This window comes from Pollicipes pollicipes, unplaced genomic scaffold, assembly GCF_011947565.3.
Source record: "Pollicipes pollicipes isolate AB1234 unplaced genomic scaffold, Ppol_2.1 Scaffold_1600;HRSCAF=1878_pilon_pilon_pilon, whole genome shotgun sequence".
Lineage (NCBI taxonomy): Eukaryota > Metazoa > Arthropoda > Thecostraca > Pollicipedomorpha > Pollicipedidae > Pollicipes > Pollicipes pollicipes.
In genome coordinates, this window is record NW_023595962.1 from 24,370,401 (window position 1) to 24,392,141 (window position 21,741).

At 61.4% G+C, this 21,741-nt stretch overlaps 1 protein-coding gene across 1 annotated transcript in view; it reads left to right on the forward strand.

Annotated features, from left to right (window-relative positions):
- The window catches only part of LOC119114825 (uncharacterized), a 112,029-nt gene that overhangs the window by 70,238 nt on the left and 20,050 nt on the right, over nucleotides 1–21,741 (forward strand). The gene's annotated exons all lie outside the window — the stretch shown is intronic.

Here is a 21,741-nt window from a genome sequence, read left to right on the forward strand (position 1 = left end):
ATGTCCGCCACCAATGCGTGTGCTGATCACCCTCCGGTCACCAGTGCGTGTGCCGACCATTCGCTGGCCACCAGTGCGTGTTCTGATCACTCTCCGGCCACCAATGCGTGTGCTGATCACCCTCCGGTCACTAGTGCGTGAGCTGATCACTCCTCGGCCACCAATGCGTGTGCTGATCACCCTCCGGTCACCAGTGCGTGTGCTGATCACCCTCCGGTCACTAGTTCGTGTGCCGATCACTCTCCGGCCACCAATGCGTGTGCCGATCTTTCTCCGGCCACCAATGCGTGTGCTGATCACTCTCCGGCCACTAATGCGTGTGCTGATCACTCCCCGGCCACCAGTGCGTGTGCCGACCATTCGCTGGCCACCAGTGCGTGTACCGATTACTTTCCGGCCACCAATGCGGAGACGCCAGACGGAGATTACCGTGCGTTTTTTCTCCATAGCAGCGAGAAGGCCGATGGTCTCTGTCCCATGCAAAAGCGAAGGCATCTGTTGCGCTGGCTAGTCGCCGCGTTCCGACTAAGCCTTGGGTCAAGCCAACCCTGGTCGGTTGAACTTAGGCGAGATGCGGTGTGTTTGTGTGGGTTGGGAAGGGGGTGGAGGGCAATGCCATTTGAGGCCAGAAAATGCGCACTTTGTAAGCACCAGCTCCATTCTTGCCTCATCTGGCTTCGGTTAACGCACATCTGTAAGCACCAGCTCCAGTCTTGCCTCATCTAGCTTCGGTTAACGCGCATCTCTTGCCAGTCGCCCTCTTTAACGCCCCCCCCCCCCTCCGCCGCCGCCGCGGGTGGCCGCCAGGTCACCGCATGACGTCATCGGCGTCGGCGGCGGTGGTGCCGGCGGCGCCGGCGCGGCTGTCCCCCGCGTGAAAGTGCCCGGCTCCCGCTGCGTCGCGCGGCGGCCGGTGATGTCACGTGCTCTGTCACCGGCGACCGGTGAGCTGGCGTTGTCGTGGGGTTGCGCTGCTGAGGGTGACTAGAGGACTGACGACGGGCCGACCGTGCGGTCCGCGCACAGGGTCGCAAGGACGAGCGTGTGACGTTGAGGTTGGGGTTTCGTTCGCTTGTTTTGGTGGGTCACGCAACCTGTGCTCTGCAGCCTATTGGCACAATGATAGATATGAATTGTATTGCATTACTTTATGAAAGCAAGACAGGCCTTGAGCTTCTGGTTTTTCGGCATGGGCAATTGGAACACTTTATTCTGACAATGATCAAGCTTTAAAGGTCGAAGCTTGAAGGTCATTTATTGTCTGAATAACATCTTTCAACGCGAGTAGTTGCATTAGACAAGATTGAACGGTACTTATTAAGTGGATATTCCTGAGCGGTAAATACCTTAGGCTGGTATTTCTGAGCGTTAAGTACCTTAGGTGGGTATTTCTCACCCTATATTAGGGCGGGGAAACATATCTGCACAGCTAACGTCTCATCCGTCCATCTTTGCACGGTGAGGCGATCCCGGCAAATGTTCAGATGTGCACAGGAAATCTTGTAAAACGTCCCCACATTGCACCTCAGCTTTTGGAAGCCCTTCAAGCCCTCAGTCCTTCTTCCTTCTTCCCGAAAGATGTCGTCGTTGGGTCAGTGGAATCCTCGCGATCGCGGCCCACTTCGGTGTCTGTCCAGCCGCACCCATCATGGAAGTCCCGCCCCGTTTTGTCCCCCACTAAGTGGCCGTCTGGCCCCACGCGGCCGACGCGGGCGGCGTCTGTCGCTCTGGCGGCCGGGCGTGGTCGGTCTGCCGCCGCCTGCGCACCCGGCGGCGTTTATCGTACAGGGTTCGGCCGGCCGGCGTTGTCGCCGGAGGTCACCGCGGGTCAGCTGGGGTCAGCGGGGGTCGGCCTGAGGCGGGCCGGGCGGCGTCGAAGGTCGATGCAAGGTCAGACCGCCCCCGCATGTGAGGTATTGGACTGAGCTGCGCCACCTGTTTTGCGTTGAAACTTGTTGTGGGTTATCGATTTCGACGTAACCAGGGATGGGGTAAATCTCTCATGGTTGTGCAGAACTCAGGACCTAATTAATTTTTCTATCAGGGTCAACTTTCAGGAATTACCTGTATCGGTGCGTAAGGCTAGACTGTGATCACACGATTCGTGAAGTGGTTACATGATTCCTGAACGGAATGATGGCAACCGCGGGCTTCGTCCTTGAGGACTCGACCTCCCTAAGCACACGATTTATATTGGTACTCCCTGTTATGCTGACGCGGAAGCGTACCGCAGACCTGCGGGGAGTGGTGCTGGAGTCAACCTGAAATGGCTGACATGTTTGGCAGGATTCACTCTCGCTCGCCGAGCTAATCTTGGGTGCAGAACAGCACTGGCTGTGCGGTCTGCACCGGTCTTGTTGACCCTGCATGACTGGGGTAGCTCTGTTGGTCCCGCAATATACCGGCTGACCAGACCAGATCAGTCGAAGTTCCGAACAGCCCGGTCCACCACATGCCGTCTCGTGAGACGACAGCCAGCGGCCGAACCCGACGCGACGGAAGACGGCAGACAACGGCCGAACCCGGCGCGACGGCAGACGGCAGACAACGGCCGAACCCGGCGCGACGGCAGACGGCAGACAACGGCCGAACCCGGCGCGAGGGCAGACGGTAGACAGCGGCCGAACCCGGCGCTCCCACCCTTGTGGTGCCCGCTGGTCGTGGTAGGACAAGCTTTGTCTGCACCTGGGAGAGCTGATCCGATGCGAGAGCACGCGGTGTTGGCAGGGCGGCGCAGCCTCCTCTCGCAGGCATCCACCGCTGCCCTCGTAATGGAATGAAGGCCGTTTTATGGGCCGTTAAATGGGGAGTCGTTCAGCCAAAGGATACAAAGCCTCCTCCATCTCATCCTTCTGATCGCACTTCAAAGGGGACACGGCCTGTTAGATCGGCGCTGCGTCGGCCCAAGGTCGCGGGGGGAGGGGCAAGGTTGCGAGGGGTCATCGTTTGCGCACGCGGGGCGACCGCGCTCAGTATAAATACAAGGCCGACCCTCGGCCCGCGGTGCGGACCCTGGTCAGGGGGAAGGGCGCGCGTCTCGGGTACGGGAGCAGGGCCGTGTCCCGGCTGTGGCCGCGGGCGCTGCTAGCCCGCCGGCCGGGGCACAGCGCCAGTTCAGTATTCTTGCCCCGGGTCTCGTGCATTTGTTGTGCGCGCCGCGCGCGCGTAAATGCTGATTGGTAAAATACGGTGTGAGATTCGAGGTTGCACTGAGGCGCAGTCGGCACGGTCAGCAGCAACCGCGACACGCGCAGAAACAAATCAGTGAAGACCGTTTAACAAAGGGTCGGAGATTAAGTGACTGCTGCAGTCGTCGCGGCCCTAAAAAAAATATTAAATACTAGTAACAAGGTCTCGCGCGTATGCGTAAGACGATGGCGTTGCGGTCGCCATAAGTCCCGTATTCTTTATTATCTGCATCTGGAAGTGTTAAGACACGCTTATGTGGCTTTTGTCATATACCTCCTGCCTTTCAGCTCTTCCTGAATCCTTCAGGTTGCTTTCGTGCCACATGCACCTATTCTCAATTCCTTAAGGGCTGTCATGTTAGTCGTAAGTGCGATGGTCGAGTTGCAACATCAAACGGCATGTCCGATACAACCATGGGCGACATCTACGGCGAGATGACCCTGTAAATCAAGCACAATGTCGAGCGGACCGGTCAGCATTGGGCGTGAACACCGCGTACACCCTGAACACGGGGTAGAGCGTCATTTTACGGAGGCGGCGCGCGCAGCACACAAACGAGGCCCCGGCTCAATGAACGCTGGTGACCCACCGCCTGTGCGACGGTGGGCGAGTCGTCTCCGTCCAGACCCGGGACCGAGTCGCCTCTGGCCGACCGGGTGGGTCGCTGCCGACAGCTCTCCTGCGGGCGGCCGGCCGCCCCCCGACTGTGCCTCGTGTCCGCGGCGTGTGATGTCGCTGGGCGCCGCTCAAGAGCGAGCCATGCAGGGCGATGTTAACGATCAGGTGCCGTGTTTCTCACCGCGGTGGGCTGCGCCCTACGTCGGGCCGCTACCTCCGTTCGTCCGCCGCCGCCGCCCGCTGTGACGTAATGGATTAAACGTCGCGCTAATGACGGCGGCCGCGTTATCTGTCCATCTCCCGTGTCATCTGGCAGCGCCCATATGGCAGCAGCTGCCGCGGCGGCCCCGGCCCGCGGGCCCATAAGGGTGAATTTGCCAATTATGTGGGGCGCGGGGAGTGCCTTGGCGACCGCCTCCCGCCGGGCGGCGACAAAAGGATGTGATGGAGGGCGTAGCGGCACGGCGGCGGCGCGGCAGCACGCGGCGGCTGGTGTCGGTCCGCCGGTGGACGGCTCCCGGCTGGAGCTGGAACGGTGACGGGCGCCCGAGGGTCAGCGGCCGCCGACGGCTGCAGCCGCCCCCAGCGGCCGGGTGACGTCACCAGCAGAGACCGGGTGACGTCACCAGAAGAGATGTGACGTCAGTGCGGGCTTGTGGGCGTGGCGTCAGTCGTTGTGGATCTCTCGCGGCTCAGGAGCAGTAGCACGGGGATGGTGGACATGTGGAGTTCTAGCGTGGACGTGTCATTGTCATTTCTCATTAAGGGCGATTATTCTGAAAGGTGCATTAAGAAATAATAAGCTGGCTGAGCAATAAGCTTTCGTCATGTTCATTATTAACTTCGTATTAACTGTCTCTCAGTTGCAGAACTTGCCGTTGCGTTATTACAACCAGCTTTTTCCCCATCCCACTTCCCACCCTCACCTCAGTGGTTGGGCTACAAAAAATGATTTGAAGTTTCCTCATCATTGCGCCGGCCCCTTAGTGCGGTGACATGTCGTTGTCATGGCTTGCATCACCGTCTGGGGTGCAGCTGACACAGCACGATAGGACAACAGGACGGACGTCGGCGGTGGAAGCCTTCTAGCAAACGACCACTATTGTGGTGGGGTACTTTTGTAGGTCCTGCAAAGCAGGCCGCTACTTCTACCTGGTGTTATGAGTATAACACGTCTCTGAGAAAGACTGAAGGCGCTGAACCGGAATCTGGTAAAACAATCTTATGTCAAAATGGCACGGCTTACGGAAAAATGTAAAAAACGTGGATTCTGTATGAAAAATGGAGGGGATTGAAATCTATTCCGGGAAAATTGTGGGGAACAAACCCCCTCAGCTCTTCCTCCCCCCCCCCTCCCCTGTGGCTACACCCGTGCCTGGTCCCACAGTATGAAGTGGCGCATAATACCTGTGCTTTTCTGAGGTGCTAGAGCCTGATGAGTTGGGCGGACCGTGGGAATTCGCACGGACCTACGTGTACTAGGATTGGAGTGGGGGCTAAATGCGCTTGTTCAAGCATGATCACTGAACGCCCGCTGCCTCTGCATGATTCGCTCGTGCACGTAACATGTCCGCGAGCAGATCACGGACGCGCGCTCTTCAAACAGCTTCCGCGGGCGGCTGCGGGTCACGACCTTTCTCCCGGTAACCAGTGCCCCATGAACAGCGGGGACCGGGCCCGTGATCTATCACGCGTCCGGGGGCTCGTTTTCGCGTCGGCACGTCCTGCCATCGCTCACTCGGTCACTGGAAGCGGCGGGACGCTCAGTGGCCGGTGCGTCCGCTCGCTGATGGATTGGAACGCTAATGGACCCTAAATGCGCCGGGGCTGGGTCGCTGGTCATAATTTGCCGGGTTAGTAGGCGAGGCGTTTTGGATGACGCCGCGCCGGGGTGATAGCGGCCTAGTTTGGGGCGTAATTTGGGGTGACGATTTTGTGATTGCGGCGTAACGAGGCGGATGGCGTCGGTTCGGTCGCCACTGGGAGTCTGGTCTGGCGGACAGACTGCCGAGACTTCGGGGTCTGGCGGACAGACTGCCGAGACTTCGTGGTCTGGCGGACAGACTGCCGAGACTTTTCAGGGTCTTGCGGACAGACTACCGAGACTTTGTGGTCTGGCGGACAGACTGCCGAGACTTCGGGGTCCGCGGACAGACTGCAGAGACTTCGGGGCTGACTGCGGAGAGAACCACAGTTTCCGTTAGCTTGGGTGGATGTGATTCAGATTCTGTGCTCAGCTAATTTAATCCCCGATTCTTCGACTGAAAAAAGACGTGAATGTCACAGCACATATCGGAAGTAGTTTTCTGTTCGATAGTAGTGGATAGAAGATAGTAGTCTTCGTGCTATAAAAATGGAGCACAGTCATAGAAAGCTGTCGTGTGAAGTAGAAGAGTCCCGCATGTAGGCTTCACGAGGCTGGCTGACTGATCGCCGGGCTGCTCTATCTGAGTCAATTCCATAGCTAAGCCATTCGTATCTGAGCCGGAATCCGGGTCAACTTAGAGTCGCGCTCCCCGGCCCGGAAGTGGGGTCGGAGCAATTGCATGTGTTGTGATTCGGACTCGTAGTCGGTCGCGCAGAAGTAGACTGGAATCGAGTGCCGGTCTGTCCGGAGAACACCACGGGCGCTCGCTGTCGGTTTCGAAGCAGAACACCGCCGCCCAGCGCCCCTGGCGGCCGGATGCGACAACTACGCAGTTCAAACTGATATAGATGGCAGGACGTGTCCCGTCAGTTAGGCAAGCTTCAGCCCACTGGCTTGATTTATGGACGTTGTTACGTTATCGGTACTTGTTTGACTGATGTTTGGGATGGTAAGATATGGTTTGAATAGAGAAGCGAAATGACTGCTACAGACCCAGTGATGACGGGGTTTGGGCGCTAGCGAGCTGTTTTCAAGCAAGAAAGACTCAGATTGTGCCTCGGTGGGTTTCATGTTCCCGTTGTATCGGCAGCGATCGGGTCATTTCTAAAGCAAACGTGGTCAACCTCGGAACAGAGCGGCGTCCATTGGTCCTCCATTGTTTGTGTGGTAGTTTGGATAGGAGTGACGACATTTGGTTGACGCTTGCGAATTTGGCGTTTGACGTAATGTTGTCAAGTAGGCTTTTAATTATTTACAAACAATGAATACTTTTGCATTGAAATGTTGGATATGCGTCGGTGGTAGGAAGGAAGTCAGAATCAAGCCAACAGATTATCGGCAGTGAGGTTATCTGCATTCTGAGAACCATAATGGGAGCAAAACATGTTGCGGTTGGAAGATGACTGAAGTAGTCGGCGCACCCCTTAACGCCAGTCATCAGCAATCATTACAAGCCTGCGTAACGCTGATACCTTTGTGGCGCTGCCGCTGCGCCGGAGCCGTGGCCGCCCAGCGGCGTCAGCTGACGGCCCGGCGTCGCCGCCGGCGGGCCGTCAGCTGACACACCGGCGCGCGGCTCGGCCGGCGGCGGCGACGGGGGCCGGCACTGGCGTGCGGTCGCCGGCCGCGACGACGCCACCGGCGCGCGCGCCTTTCTCCCGGCCCGCTCGCCGCCGCCGTCGCCGCTGCTCGCGTGATCAATGGGTTGACGTTGGGTTTTGGTCGGCTGGACACGCCGGCGTCGCGGGCATGTCCAGGCACGGCGCCGGCGGGGCGGGACACGGAGTGGGCTCGCTTTTCACGGTGGCTAAGCCCCTCACCTTCGCCCTAAGCCCCTCACCTTCGCCCTAAGCCCCTCTCACCTGTGTGCATCATCATCCGACCCAATATAGCTCCATAAACCCCCCGATCATCAGTATCATCATCAATACGTATCGACACGATACCTTTAAGAACTATATTTATGCCATATTTTTATGTTAGTGGTATCATAGCGCAGAGACGTATCCAAGACGAAGCCCCTGCCCCCCCCCCCCCCTTGATCTAGGAAGGTCGTACCAGGGGTGTTTCCGCCGAGGGGAATTATTCAGCCAGCAGTGGCGGTCGTCATCGGCGGAGATTTTCCATTTGCATTTGTCAGATTCGGAACATATCTTGCAGCTTCGTTCCATATGCGCCATGCATAGACAACGGCCATTGCTGTACATGGCGAAGGAGGATTGCTGTCTTGATCACGCCCTGAAAGTATCCGGGATGCTCCTTTGGTATGGATGATTATCTACGATATTTTGTCGTGATGGCAGTGGCGACCACTGTTCCGAAAATTTTCAAACCTTCCGGATAGTTCTCCGATATTAGTTGCCGTCCGAACGTAGCATAGATGATTGGCCATTTAGTACGAAATAGGCCCAAATTTCGTCTTCCCCTTCAGGAAAATTTTCGCTACGTATCTGTCGTAGCGGCTCGAGGAGAAGAGGACATGGTCGCGAGGGCAAGACTGGAGCGAAGCCAAGGTTTTCGCCAGCATCCCGCTACCGCCAAGGCTACCTGGAATGCCGAGTCCGACCGAGCGTTTCACGGTGAAGAAGTCAACAGAAGAACAATGCATTTTGCGTCATTTATGGGGTAAATCATTCACGACCCAGCGCTCTCCGGTGGACCACTCACGGCCATGGGCGACAGGCTCCAAGAGTGGTAGCGGGGCTCCAACGATAATAGCGCACTTTCGGAGACCATTCTTTCCACGCGTCGCCGTGAGCATTGTGCTTGAGTCTGAAAAGTCGTGGCCGGGTCCTTCCAAAAGCACACGAAATGAGCCAAAAACACGCGAAATTACACCACTGCTGATGGCGTGATCTGGGCGGCGCGGCGTCAGCGTCGGGTGCGGACGCGGCGTCGGCCCAGTGGCGGCGGCAGCGGCGAGCGCGGGGGCGCCCGCCGCCGCCGCCGCCGCCGGCGCCAGCTGGCCGGAACGGCCGCCGTTCCGGTCGGCTGCGGCCGGCCGGCGGAACCGGCGCCAGGGGCGGAGCCAGGCGCAGGGACCGGGGGAGCACGCCCGGGCAGCTGGAAAAAGGCTTAAACTGAGGAGTGTAGAAGAAGAAGTGCCAGAGGACGGGGAGGCGGCGCGTCCGCGGAGAGCGGCGTGCACGCGGTGCCACAGATTACAGCTGGAGCGAGCTATAGACGCCGGCCTGCCCACAAACAGGCCCGGCTGCAGGCAGAGGTGACGGAAGGGCCATTACGTCGAGGCCGGGCCCTCTGTTCGGACACCGTCCTTATGTCTTGGAATGATTCGGTGATCGGTCGGTCGGGCTCACACGTGTCGTGAGTCAATGATCGGTCGGTCGGGCTCACACGCGTCGTGAGTCAGTGATCGGTCGGTCGGGCTCACACGTGTCGTGAGTCGGTGATCGGTCGGTCGGGCTCACACGTGTTGCGAGTCAGTGGGCGGTCGGTCGGGCTCACACGTGTCGTGAGTCGGTGATCGGTCGGTCGGGCTCACACGTGTCGTGAGTCAGTGGGCGGTCGGTCGGGCTCACACGTGTTGTGAGTTGATGATCGGTCGGTCGGGGTCACACGTATTGTGAGTCAGTGGTCGGTCGGTCGGGCTCACACGTGTCGTGAGTCAGTGGTCGGTCGGTCGGGCTCACACGTGTCGTGAGTCGGTGATCAGTCGGTCGGGCCCATACGTGTCGTGATTCGGTGATCGGTCTGTGGGGCTCACACGTGTCGTGAGTCGGTGATCGGTCGGTCGGGCTCACACGTGTTGTGAGTCGCCATCTGGACGCTCCCGCTCCGTGCTGGGTGATGTCTGACTTCAAGAGTCGTCAGACTTTCATGTGCTCAGGCGCTGCCGTGAGGTGAGCTCACGGCGGCACACGCAGCATTAAGGTACGCCCTGAAGTCCCAATCACCATCATTAACAGCATCATCATCACCATCATCATCAGCAACAACAGCGCTGTCATCATCATCAACAGTGCCATCATCATCATCATCAACAGCGTCACCATCTTCGTCGTCACCATTACCGCCACTGTCAACATCGATATCATTACCGTTATCATGATCATCACGATACTCATTCACATTCCGGGCACACCGTCCACGTAGTGTCGTGTAGACAGCCGCCATGAGCCGACGCCCCTAACCAGCTCGGTCTCGGCGCGCGTGTCCGGCCGCTCCTCCCACCGGCGGCCGCGCCCCCCGAAGGGCGCGCCTGGCGCCGCCCCTGCTGCCGCGCCGGGAGCCGCTGGATCAGCGCCCGCGAGCCGGCGGCGTGCGCACCGCAGACGGGTCCGCCCGGCCGGCAGACCCAGTGGCGGCCGGAGACGGGAGCAGCGCGGTCGGGCGAGGCGCGGCGCGCGACGTGTGCACGGCGACGAGGTGTCCGGAGGTGGAGGGGTCAGGTGTGACGTCAGAGCGGGCGGACAGTGCGGCCGACGGCGGCGGCGGCGGCGCGAGTGCTAGGAAGCCGAGGGGCGAGTGGTTAACAGCGGAAGGAGGCGCAACATTGCTTGGGAGCTGGTTGATGGTGTTGATGACATTTCTTGGGAGCTAGTTGATGGTGTTGATGACATTGCTTGGGAGCTGGTTGATGGTGTTCTGAGGAGCCGGCGGATGGTGCGCTGAGCAGCTGAGAGCCAGAGACAGCCCTGAGGCCCGGTCAGTTACGCGGACTGTGCTCGGCCTCGAGGCCAAACTGACGGGAGTCCCGTGACCGTCCGGCGAGCTTTCGTGAGCGTCCGACGGCGTCTCGTGAGCGCGTCACGGCCGGCTCGCGGCCGTGCCGGCGTCGTGAGCGCGTGAGGCGGCGCTCGTGAGCGGACCGGGGCGCGTGACCCGCCAATGCCCGGAGGCAGTGACCCCCGCTGCCGGTGAGGGCCGGCGTGGCCGGAGCGTCCATGGGCTGGAGAGACCACTTCCGACCACGCAGGAGGGCCCAGCACAAGGTGAGAGGCGGCACCGAGGCGGTGGACCTGGTCACGCTCCTCAGTCCGGGATCAGCGACAGACGTATAGCTGGCTTCAGGGGTGTGGCTTCTGGTTCAGCTGGCTTGGGGGTGAGCTCTCAAGGTTTGAGAATAAAGTGGGCCGAATTCCGGAGTAAACCTGTTTGTTTGTGTTTTGCGCTCACTGTTCAGCCGCTCCCCATCGTACTCAGTGTGCGAAACTATGCTCCGGCTTGGCTGAAAAGCAAATTATCCTTTAAACAACTTACCTTTGGAAGCAAATTAACGAGTCTAGTGTCTTTCTCCACGGGTCTAATGGTCAGCGCCCGCAATGCGAATGCGATGTCATTTCATTGACAAATGTTAGCGCTGTCAACAGCCGGCTGCGGTCGCCGACATTGGGCGGACGAAAGCCGCTGTAACTCTTTGTTACAAGCGACCGATCAGTCCGGTCACCAGCGCACGTCAGTTTATGAACGGCACCTGAATGTCAGCGTCAGTTTATGAACGGTACGTCCACGCGCCCAGGCGGTGTGGCTCCGTGATGCGGGTCGGCAGCCAGCTGTTGAGCGCCACACGGCCTGAATGTTCGCCGGACCCCTCCCGTTTTATCGAGAGCCGTGTCGGCTGTGGCATCGGGGCCTCTCGACGCCAATCACCATCTGCAATTGTCCAATCCAGCCAATCGGGTTGCATTGCGGGGCGGCGCCGCCGGAGGCCTGCCCATCCTGCGGTCGGCGGCGGCGGCCGATGAGTGTGTGGCTCGATCTCCCGGTGGCAGGGGTCTGCTCTGGGTCCCATTAGCTGGGGTTTGGTCTGGGTCCCGGTAGCAAGGGTCTGGTCTGGGTCCCGGTGGCTGGGGTCTGCTGGCCGGGTCTGGGTCTGATCTGGGTCAAGTCCCGGGGCCGAGCTCTGGTCTGGGTCCCGGTGGTTGGGGTTTGCCGGCCAGAGTCAGGTGTGGCCCGGCCTGGGTTGGGGTACCGGTGGCCAGGGTCTGCTCTGTGCGTCGCAGGACCGGTGGGCGGGCCCGTGTCGATCGGGCACGAGTGTCCGGCATTGTTCGCCGGTTGTCGACGCCGGATTTCACCGGATGCGGCCGGTGAAGGGGACAGGCGGGCATGCGTCCGCACGTGTCGGTGCGCTCCGCCGACCGCAGCCGACCTGCTGAGCTCCTGAAAGCGGTCCCACTGGCTCTGGGTCTGGGTCCTAACTAAAGCGGTCCCCACTGGCTCTAGGTCTGGGTCCTGGCTAAAGCGATCTCCACTAGCTCTAGGTCTGGGTCCTAACTAAAGCGATCCCACTGGCTCTAGTCCTCAGTCCTAACTAAAGCTTTGCCGCACGTCGTCGTGCGGCACGTCGCTGGCATTTCAAGAGACCAAGGCCCCCGCTAGCGTGCACGGGATGCCCAGTTTCTTGTGATTTATGAAATTAATTACCTGCTCCGTAAGAATAAAAGTCCCCAGTCTCCTTCAGGTAGAGTCCCTAGCTTGCTCGCTGCACATTGTTCACCGCATATGTGCTGCGTCTCGCCGGTACGTATAATCCAGTTAGTTGGTCCGTGTCGATGATATCATTTGCCGTCTGAGCCCGAGCAGTCTCTTTGTGTTCCCCTGCACCGGCGCGTGTCCATGTCAAGTCCCCTCCCCCTTCCCCCTCCCCTCCCCCGTCCTGTCATGCTCCGATGCCATCCGCTTACTGCCGCGTGCGCACCGGGGCTGCTTTCTAGTACGCAGCGGAAATGCGCAGCTTGTAGCACTCTCAAGTTGGCTCACGAAAAATGATCGTGCGTTCGGAGTTGTAAGCGATGAGCCAGCGTCGGAGCGAGTGTGGCACGCGCACGGTAGTCCCGCTTCCCCGAAAATGGCGGAGCAGAGCTGCGTTGGTGGAATGCTCGCCGCCTGTGTCGCCTGCTCTGCCCTGAGCCGCCTGCCCTGCCCTGAGCCGCCTGGCCTGCCCTGAGCCGTCTGCCCTGCCCTGAGCCGCCTGCCCTGCGCTCATGAGCGGATCCCGGGACAGCTTTGTTCTTTCGCGGCGCTTTCGTGGAGGCCACGTTCAGGGCAGCCAGCCAACCGTGGTGGGCCCAGTGCAAGGTCACCGTGCCGCCCCTCCCCTCCCAGCCGGTGAGTCATGTGAGTGGGGGTTATGGGGACAAGGTGTTTGCGGGCGTCGCCGGCGCCGGGACCACACCCGCACCAGGTCCCATGCACTCGGACCCGCGAGGGCGCAGAGCCCCACGGTTAAGTGTTGGTGCTAATGTCCGTTCTGGCTGAAGGTAGCAGGCTGGCAGTGGGCGCAAAATGGCCAAGGTGGCCGGCGCACCGTAACACCCAAATGAGCAGCGGAGACTGAGAGAGTCGAAATGTCTGTAGGGTCTTGAGGTTCCGCACGCCCCTCGTTGAACCGTTGCTTTTACGTGCCATCGTCGATGGTGTTATTTGTCGCTTTAGAAAGATGTCCCATATGCCTGATAAAGGTTCTAGGCACCCACTGCTCGGCGATTGTTTATCACCAAGTGATACTAGCCGAAGTGCAATACAAAGTAAGCTGTTTAAGACGGCTTATTTTGTGTGAGCGGGTAAACTACGATAATTTTCTGTTGGCATCGCGCTCGCACAGACGTCTCCATTCGGCCCGGATGTTCCTGGAAGCGTTTCCAGACGTTTCCGGATGTGCCCCGGACGTTCCCGAGTGCCCGAATGTGCCCGGATGTTCCCCAGACACACCCGGAGCTTGCGAACGTGCCGGAACTCTCGGCCGTCGTGCTCCAGTGCAGCTCGGGCAGAGGGACTGGTCACGCCCCCCCCCCCCTTCTTACCTGGGGAGGTGAGCTGGCGGCGCCGCTGTGGCGGGCGTGGCGGGGCGTACTCCCCCCTCCCCTTCCCGTCGCTACTTTGACGTCTTGCTCCGCCCGGGCCAGCGTGAGGTGGTCACACCTCTGCCTGGCGGCGAAGCATTATCACCCCTTCAGCTGAACGTTCGCCGGGTTTGGTGCGAGCTGGCACTGAAACAAGGGCGGCACAACGCAATATTCCCGTTCTTGCGACTGAGGCTCGATTCCCGGGTGTTGCATATTTATTTTTATCCCCAGCCCTGGCTGCGCCCTGCCAATCAGCCGGCTGGCCGGTGTACGTGTCGCCCCCCCCCCCCCCGCCGCCCCCCGCCCCCCTGATCCGCACGGGCTGGCGACGCCCATGCCGGCGAGGCAAACCAGATGCTCGCTGGGTGGATGCCCCGTTTTTGCCGCCGATCTGAGTCATCTGTTAGGGGAAGGGGGAGGGACGCGTGCACCGCTACCTTTGATGATGCCGGCGGGCACAGCGGCCTGTTGTAACCGCTGGGGCGTGAGCGGGGCTTTTTGCCGAGCGATTGGCGGAGAGCCGACGACGTAACGGAAGGGCGGTGCAACCGCTGAGGTGCCGGAAACACGGCCATTGTCTGCGATAGGGTTAGAACAATACCGTTTGGTGCAGGCTGCTCGAGAGTTTCCTTCTCGTGATATGCAGGTGTCGTCACGTTGGCTTTTCGTACCGTTAGTGTTTTTCCCTTGTACTTTTTCCTCGAGTTCGGTTGACGTTAAGCGTGAGGCAGCTCGCTGGGTCATTTTGCTCCCAACCATTTGGGCCACAACCAGAAAAAACACTTCTCTTGAAGTTTTCCAAAATTCAATAATTATATTAATTTTGTTGGGCCCAATAATTTTGAGCGTAAGAGCTGAGCGTAAATTGAAATGTTCAGTGTGGGGTTGACCCTACGTCGACCCTAGGGCTAAACTGTTTCGGCGTGCAAGAAAGCGGTCTTCGTCGGCAGCGAACACCACCTGTCCTCATCCGGAAAACATGCTCGGAGGAAGGGTTGGCCGTTAATGTCATTTAACGTTGTAACATCGATCAGCGCCCGGCTCTTAAGCAGTGTTTGTCGCTCAACCGCGGTGGACGCAGTCGTTCAGTGATTCCGCGCCGGCGGACGGTGTTAGCTTCTGTTGTTAGACTGCAGTCTCCGATGGCCGCGCCGCCGCGGCCGCCGGCCATTATTTCCGCGTTAGCCCAAACAAACGGCGGCAAAAACGGGCCATTGTGCCGGCCGCGCCCGACTCGGTCTTTGTGCCGACACGGTGCCCCCGAGACAGGCGGCACGCGCCACCGGCCCGGGGGCGCCGTCCGCTGGGGGCGGTTTGGGGAGGTGCTTTGCTCCGGGTCCACGTGTGGTGAAACGTATGGGGGCTGCTGGGCTAATGTACGAGGCCGAGCGTGCCCTGTGTGTTTCAATGGGGGGTGGCGACTGGACGGCCGTCGCTGCCTGACCGCGCCCCTGCTCCCGCCACGCGAGGCGATTCGTTCCGCGTCGGCGGCCAGTTGCACCGTCGGACTGACGGCGCGGCCGCATTGGCGGTCGTGTCGTGTGCAAACGGGGCGACCCGCGGGCGCTGGCGGGCATTGCCGTCGCCCCCTGACGTAACCGGCGTGCTGGCGTCGCTCAGTCATGATCGGTCGTCATCCTGCTCGAGCCGGCGGCCGCGCGCGCCAGGGAATGCGTCGAGCGCAGTCCGGATGGCAGGCCGCAGGCCGGATGGCCGGCCGCCCCTCCAGCCCTCTGCCCCTCCGCCCCTCCACCTCCCCGCTGCGAACGGCCGGCCAGCGAGCGGTGTTGCTCGCTTGGTGTGCGCTGAAGGTGCGCCCTTGAGCCAGGTCGACCCCTCTCCCCACGGCCAGTCACGCCCTCGGGTGGAGCGGGTCAGGTCGGGTCAGTCGCGCACGTCACGTCACGTCACGTCACGTATCAGGTGCCGGCGCCTGGTGGCCGCGTTAGGCTGGGGCGAGCGGAGGGGCGGCCGCGAGAAAACCTCGCCTCTGCCCCCGGTGGCTGACAAGCCGTTGCCGTCATTCGCGGAGTCCGCTTCGACCGCCGGTTGCGACGGTGGTTGGTCTGTGGTTGCGACGGTGGTGCTTTGTGGTTGCGACGGTGGTGCTCTATGGTTGCGACGGTGGTGCTCCGTGGTTGCGACGGTGGTGCTCCGTGGTGACGGCGGTTGGCGGCACGGTCCGGAGCCGCCGCGCCAGTCTCACATGACGGCTCGGCGGCGGCGCGCCGGGAAGATAGCGACGGCGCTGTGCGCTTGCAGGCCGCCGTATCGCGCTGGATTGCATCGGCTTAGTGAGAGTTTTGCGACAGCTTGTGCACGAGATCTGGGGCGAGACGGAGCAGCGTGCCGGGATGTGGTGTGCGCCGCTGCCGGTGAAAAGCGTGGAATACCGGGGGACTGTTTAGTGGAACTTGCGCTGAACGGCACGCAGGAGCGCCGCTCGGACCACGTGTCTGGATTTCTGAACGGGATCTGATGACTGTGAGCCGGACCCCGTTATGAATGAACCCCATGTGGGGTTCGGGATCCAGTCCCAGTTTAACCGCACCCGACGGGCACCGCCACATGCGGAACGGTATTGCAATGATCCACAAAAGTAGCTCGCGCGCTTTTGACTCGCTCGCATACCGAAAATGCCTATAACGCGGCGCGATGGAAATCGTCCCCATCGGCGACCACCGAGGCGAAGCGTGCCCGGACCACCATCCATCCAGGGGCAGGCTAATGGTTTCCAGTGGCCGCCGCGTGTGTGGGCGGCGCTTCGGCTCCACTGCTTACGTCATTGTTTCCGGCTGAGTCGCCACCGTGAATGCCCGCTTTCGAAAGCTCCCGATCGGTTTGTCCGAGTGAGGACCGCAGATGGCGCGTGGGTGGTGGGAGGCACCGCTGGTACTGCTGTCACCGGCAGCGACAGACGCGCGGCGCAGGGGCATCGCCAGGGTGTGACGCAGGGGTGGGCTAGCCAGCGCGCAGGCGGGTAAACTGGTGCTGGGGAGGGGGGGGGGGGCTGATGGTCTGGAAGACCAGGCGAAGCCAAGATCGTCGCTGGTGTCCAGAAAAAAGGAGGGGGGGGGGGGCAGCACAATGCTTCAGAATGGTAATACCTCGCTGTCCCCCCCCCCCCCGCGTCCACTGGTGACGCCCTGGGGATGGCGCGAGGGTGCCGATGGCGTAGTGGTTAACGCGTCTGCCTTAACCACTGCGCAGCTGGGAAACCAGAGGAACAAGTTTCGATTCCCGACGGTGCCCGCCCTTGCTGCCAGGGTGAGAGGCAGGCGACGCCATATAGCCTGAGCAGCTGAATGCGCCGTAAAACCCTAATGATGACGGTGCGATGGCGCACAGCTCGGCACGGGGTGTTGCGCCGCCTGTGTTGTTTGGGCTGTTTTGGGGCTGCTTTTGGGCTGTTTTCGCAATCAGCCCGGCGCGTTTGAGGGCGGTCACCGGGTATACACAGCCCCACTGTACCCCGCTCCGTCGTCCGTGCGTGTTGCCGATCCGTCCCGACTTGGCTCGCCGATCCCCTGCCGCCGGGTGGCCGCCAGGCGTGCGCCAGGGCAGCGGGCTCGCGCCGGCGCTGTTTGTGTCCGTCCGTCTCGGGCCATCGCGCGCGAGCGCTCACTTCCTGCTTTCGGCCGCCACACGACGCTGGCTTTGTGGTGCAGCCGCGGCGTCACGTGATCACCGCCGTGGGCGCCGGCGCGGGTCATGTGACCACCGTTGATGACGAGTGATCAAGGTGGGCTGGCGCTGTTAGGGCGGTGACGCGTTTCATGGACGTAAAAACGGGGGGGGGGGGGAGGGGCTGCCGGTGGTCGTATGCCTCAGGAGTATGCCAAAGCCATGAGGTTTTTTAACTGCCGGGAAAAGAACGCGGATAGGTTTCTTATGATTGCTTGGGGCGAGTTTCCTATTAGGTGGTTTCAATTGTGAGGTGGGTGTTGCGTATGACAAAATGTTCTGAAAGATGCCGCTCCAATTATAGTGTTCGGAATGATATATTGACATGTATGTATCGCAATGATATATAATGATATGGAGCATGATCAGACCCAGCGGTGTGTGCAAAACAGACAGCAATGATGATGTCCTGAATCGGCCCCGTGATGGGCAAACTGTAACTGCGGGTGGTAAACTGTAATGCGGGTTGTCCCTGACAGACCGCTATGCCTGACGTTGAGCCCCGCGAACGGCCTCGTGAGAAGTCTCTCCGCCACTGATGTGAAATTCTTCGCAACTTTGTGGCATAGTTCGATCTGATCTAATAATGCCCGGCAGCCGCAGGTCGTGAGCAAAGCAGCACGGCGCCGCCCGACTGCAGCCGTTTTGCGCAAATGACGGCATTGACGAGCCTCGCCGCCCGGGAGCAGTGTGGCTGGCCGCGGCGGGCGGCCCTGTCGTGCTCTCAGCGAGTGACTCGCCGCTAGATTGTGTCACCATGACGTGGCAGTAAACGCCATTGGCGGTGGCCGGCACGGTATTGCGCTGGTTCAAGATCCCGGTACTTTGAAAACCCACTCGTTTGCTCCGTGTGTTTGGCCAACCTGTCCCCTACGGAGGTTCGGGAGTGTGTGATATCTGCCATGCTTTCGTCCAGATCCAGCCCCAGCTTCCTCGGGAGGCGCAGGCTGGTTACCCGTCCTGCGCCCGCGGGGGCCGGTCACCACTCTTACCGTCCTGTGCGTGTCTTGTGCTCGGACCCAGGACTCGGACTAGAACTCAGGGTTCGGGCTCGGGTTCGGGCTCGGGCTCGGGCTCGGGCGCGGGCGCGGGCGCGGGCGCGGGCTCGGGCTCGGGCTCGGGCTCGGGGGCTCGGGCTCGGGGGCTCGGGCTCGGGGGCTCGGGCTCGGGGGCTCGGGCTCAGGCTCGGGCTCGGGCTCGGGCGCGGGCTCGGGCTCGGGCTCGGGCTCGGGCCCGGACCCAGGACTCGGGCTCTGGCCCGGGGTTTGAGTTCGGACCCACGGCTCACTCGTGTCCATCCCGAGTTCGGACCGGCGGCTCGCTTGTGTCCAGCTCGGGTTCGGACCGACGGCTCGCTTGTGTCCATCTCGAGTTCGGACCGACGGCTCGCTCGTGTCCAGCTCGGGTTCGGACCGACGGCTCGCTTGTGTCCATCTCGAGTTCGGACCGACGGCTCGCTCGTGTCCAGCTCGGGTTCGGACCGACGGCTCGCTTGTGTCCATCTCGAGTTCGGACCTACGGCTCGCTTGTGTCCATCTCGAGCTCGGACCGACGGCTCGCTCGTGTCCCGCTCGAGCACGGCCGGCCCCGGCCGACGCCCCAGCCGCCGCACCTGCCGGCAGCGGGGAGCTTCCGGCGCCGGCGGCCGGCCGGATGCCCTGATGGCGCTGCTGGGAACGGGCCGCGTCCGCCCTGGTCCGTCCCGCGCCGTGGGAGCCGCGGACGGCCTCCGACACCGCCCGCCAACATTCCGAGCTGCGGCTGTTGGATGTCCTTCGGTCGCCCGTCCGGCTGTTGGATGTCGTCTAGTCGTCCGTATGGGCTGCGGTGTGTTGTCCTTCAGTCGCCTGCCCATGTCGCCTTCAGTCGCCTGTCCATGTAGGTGCTGCTGTCCTTCTGGCTTCCGCTGGGCTGTAGTCGTTTTGTCGTTTGTCGTCTGTCGGCCTGACTGGCAACTGTAGTCCGTCTGTGTCGCCATGGCTCTCCTCCGTCCGTGTCATCGCCGTCCTCTGTCTGCATCACCATCGGCTGTCCTCCGTGTGAGTCGCCTCTGTCTCCTTCAGTCGTCTGCCAGTTCTGCCCTGTCGGCTCTGCTGTCATATTCTCTGTGAAATATGATGCGGGCCGTGTTATTTGATACATCAACTGCAGTTCGGATGCAGTTACTCCGCTGACTGGTGTGACCATGTGCGTTGTCTGGTCATGTGCGTTGTCAGCGCGGAGGGAATCTGCTGTCAAAGTGTTAGGCAGTCTTTGACTCCTGCGACGGTATGGTCAGGTCGGAGGTCAAGTCAGGTCGGGTTCACCAGCGCTGACCGGCCTGGCCCCGAACGCCTCCTGTCAACTTGTTAGTTCTGTTGGGAGCTGTTCGACAGCCCGATTGATAGATGTCATGTAAACCCCTTCATCAGCTCCTTTCAGGGCTTCTGTCATCAACTCCTCCATCAGCTCGTCAGCTCCTTTCATGGCTTCTGTCAGCATCATTGCAGACTATCCGTCGACTTCTACCAGCTTCTGTCGGCTTCATATCAGTCCTCAGCTTCTATGTCACTTTACCGGTTTCTATGTCCGAAGCGTCCCGCGCGAAACCCCCAATCATCGCCATCGGAGTCGTCAACAGCGGTGTGCCGCGACCTTGTGAGGCCGTGGTGGGCAGAGCGCGCGATCATGACCCGTAACCTGCGCTCAGACTAATCGCCCGTCACGTGCACACATCCGGTACTTCAGGCAGGCCGGTCCGGGTTCAGCGGCCGAGAGCGGGGCGACGCCGGACGACCGCGGCCTCTGTGGCGTACCCCTTCCGGTCGTTGCCCTGAGTACCGGCTCTCCGCTCTTCCCCGACGGGCGACATTGGTTGAGGTACAGCGCCTTCTTCGATGGGCGACATTGGCTGGGCTGCAGCACCTTCTTCGGCGGACGAAACTGACTGAGCTGTGGCACCTTCTTCGATGGGCAATATTGGCTGAGCTGCAGCGCCTGCTTCGACAAGCGACATGGGCTGAGCTGTAGCGCCTTCTTCGAGGTAGACTTGAAAAATAAGATCTTGATCTTCTTTCGAACGGGGCGGACTCCTGTAATGGTTGCCAGCGGTGGTGAGTCAACTGCTTAAGCATGTGAACCAGGGACGCGGCCTTTCGTCACCGTTTTGACATCGGTCCTCGGCTGGTTTTTTATGTCAGTGAATTATCAGTCGCGGGCCTCCGCACCGCTGGACTGGTATCACCACGGGCGTTGGCCGACCCAGTGACTAATGGGCAGCGGCATGGCTCCCAGCCGGCTCTGCTCCCGCCCCGCTGCGTCCTCGCCCCTCCCCTCCTCCCCTTCCCCGCCTTGTGATGCCGGCCGGGGAGGGCAGCGGACCGAGACTCTTCGCCGCGGGCCGGCAGCCAACGTGCGCCGGCAGCACACGCGCCGAACGCGCTCCCCGGCGCCGAGGTGCGGTGCCACGTCCGTGCCCGATCTCGGGGCGGTCCGGCCCGTCCACGCCACGCCGCTCGGCCGTGCAGTCTTCTGCGACGGCGGCGATAGCGGCGGTGGCGGTGTCGCCGGGGATAGGTCGTGGCGTCCGTTCGGCTCCCGGGCTGTAGGCTGGGCCCACTCCCACAGTAGCGATAGAGCTGCGACTGTGACACGACTGTGGCAGTCAGGGGTGCAGCGAGTCCGAGGCTCGTGGATAAATGCCGTGGATCCGCCGAGGATCGTCTTCATCTTCGGTGGCGGCGGTGGCCACCTGCGGCACCCCTTGGGCTCCAGTCCTGGAGACTCTCCGCGCGACCACTGCTGACAGGCGTTGCTGAGTTGTTTTGCCTGCTACGGAGATGTGTCAACGTCCTGGCGCCACCTGGTTCTTGCGAGGACGTATCCACGAGCGTGTCGTGGATGGTACAATGCATGTCTGAGTTTGAGTCTGAGTCTGAGTCTGAGTCTGAGCGCGTCAGTATGACGTCACCGGTCCGAGTGACGTCGCCGACGCCGTCCCGCCGCGGCGGTCCGTTCGTTCCGTGGCGCGCGGTGACGGCGGCGGTGCCCGATGCGCGCCCGAAGCGCGCGCGGCGGCGAGCGCGCCCGGCGGTCCGTGTCGGGCGCCGGCCGTGTCACACGGCCCAGTTGGTGGTGCGCGGCGCGCCCGTCCCGGGAAAGTGGACCAGCGCCGCTGGGCCGTGCCCGCGCCCGGGCGCCCGTGGGCGCGCGCCGCCGCCGGAGCCGGCCGCGGAGCCGGCGCTCGACCCGGCGCCCTCAGGTGTGGAGTGTGGCGAGCGCGTGTGCCGGTCGGTTGGTCCGGACCTGCGCACGACCTGGTGTGCTCCGTGTGAACTCGCTGTGTTATCTAGGCAGGCAGCGCTGGCCTGTGCGCGCCGGGGTGTTGGGGTGAGGTGATAGGGTGCGGTTCGGAGGCTGGTTCGCGAGCATTTCCCCGGCGCCTGCGGTGAGGGACGGGGTCAGCCTGTCCTCCGCCTGGTGACCTCACTTGAGAGAGAGAGAGGGGGGAGGGAGAGAGAGAGAGAGAGAAGAGAACGAGGGAGAGGGAAGTGGTAGACAGTGGAAAAGAGGGTAGCAAGAGTTGTCTGCTGGTTC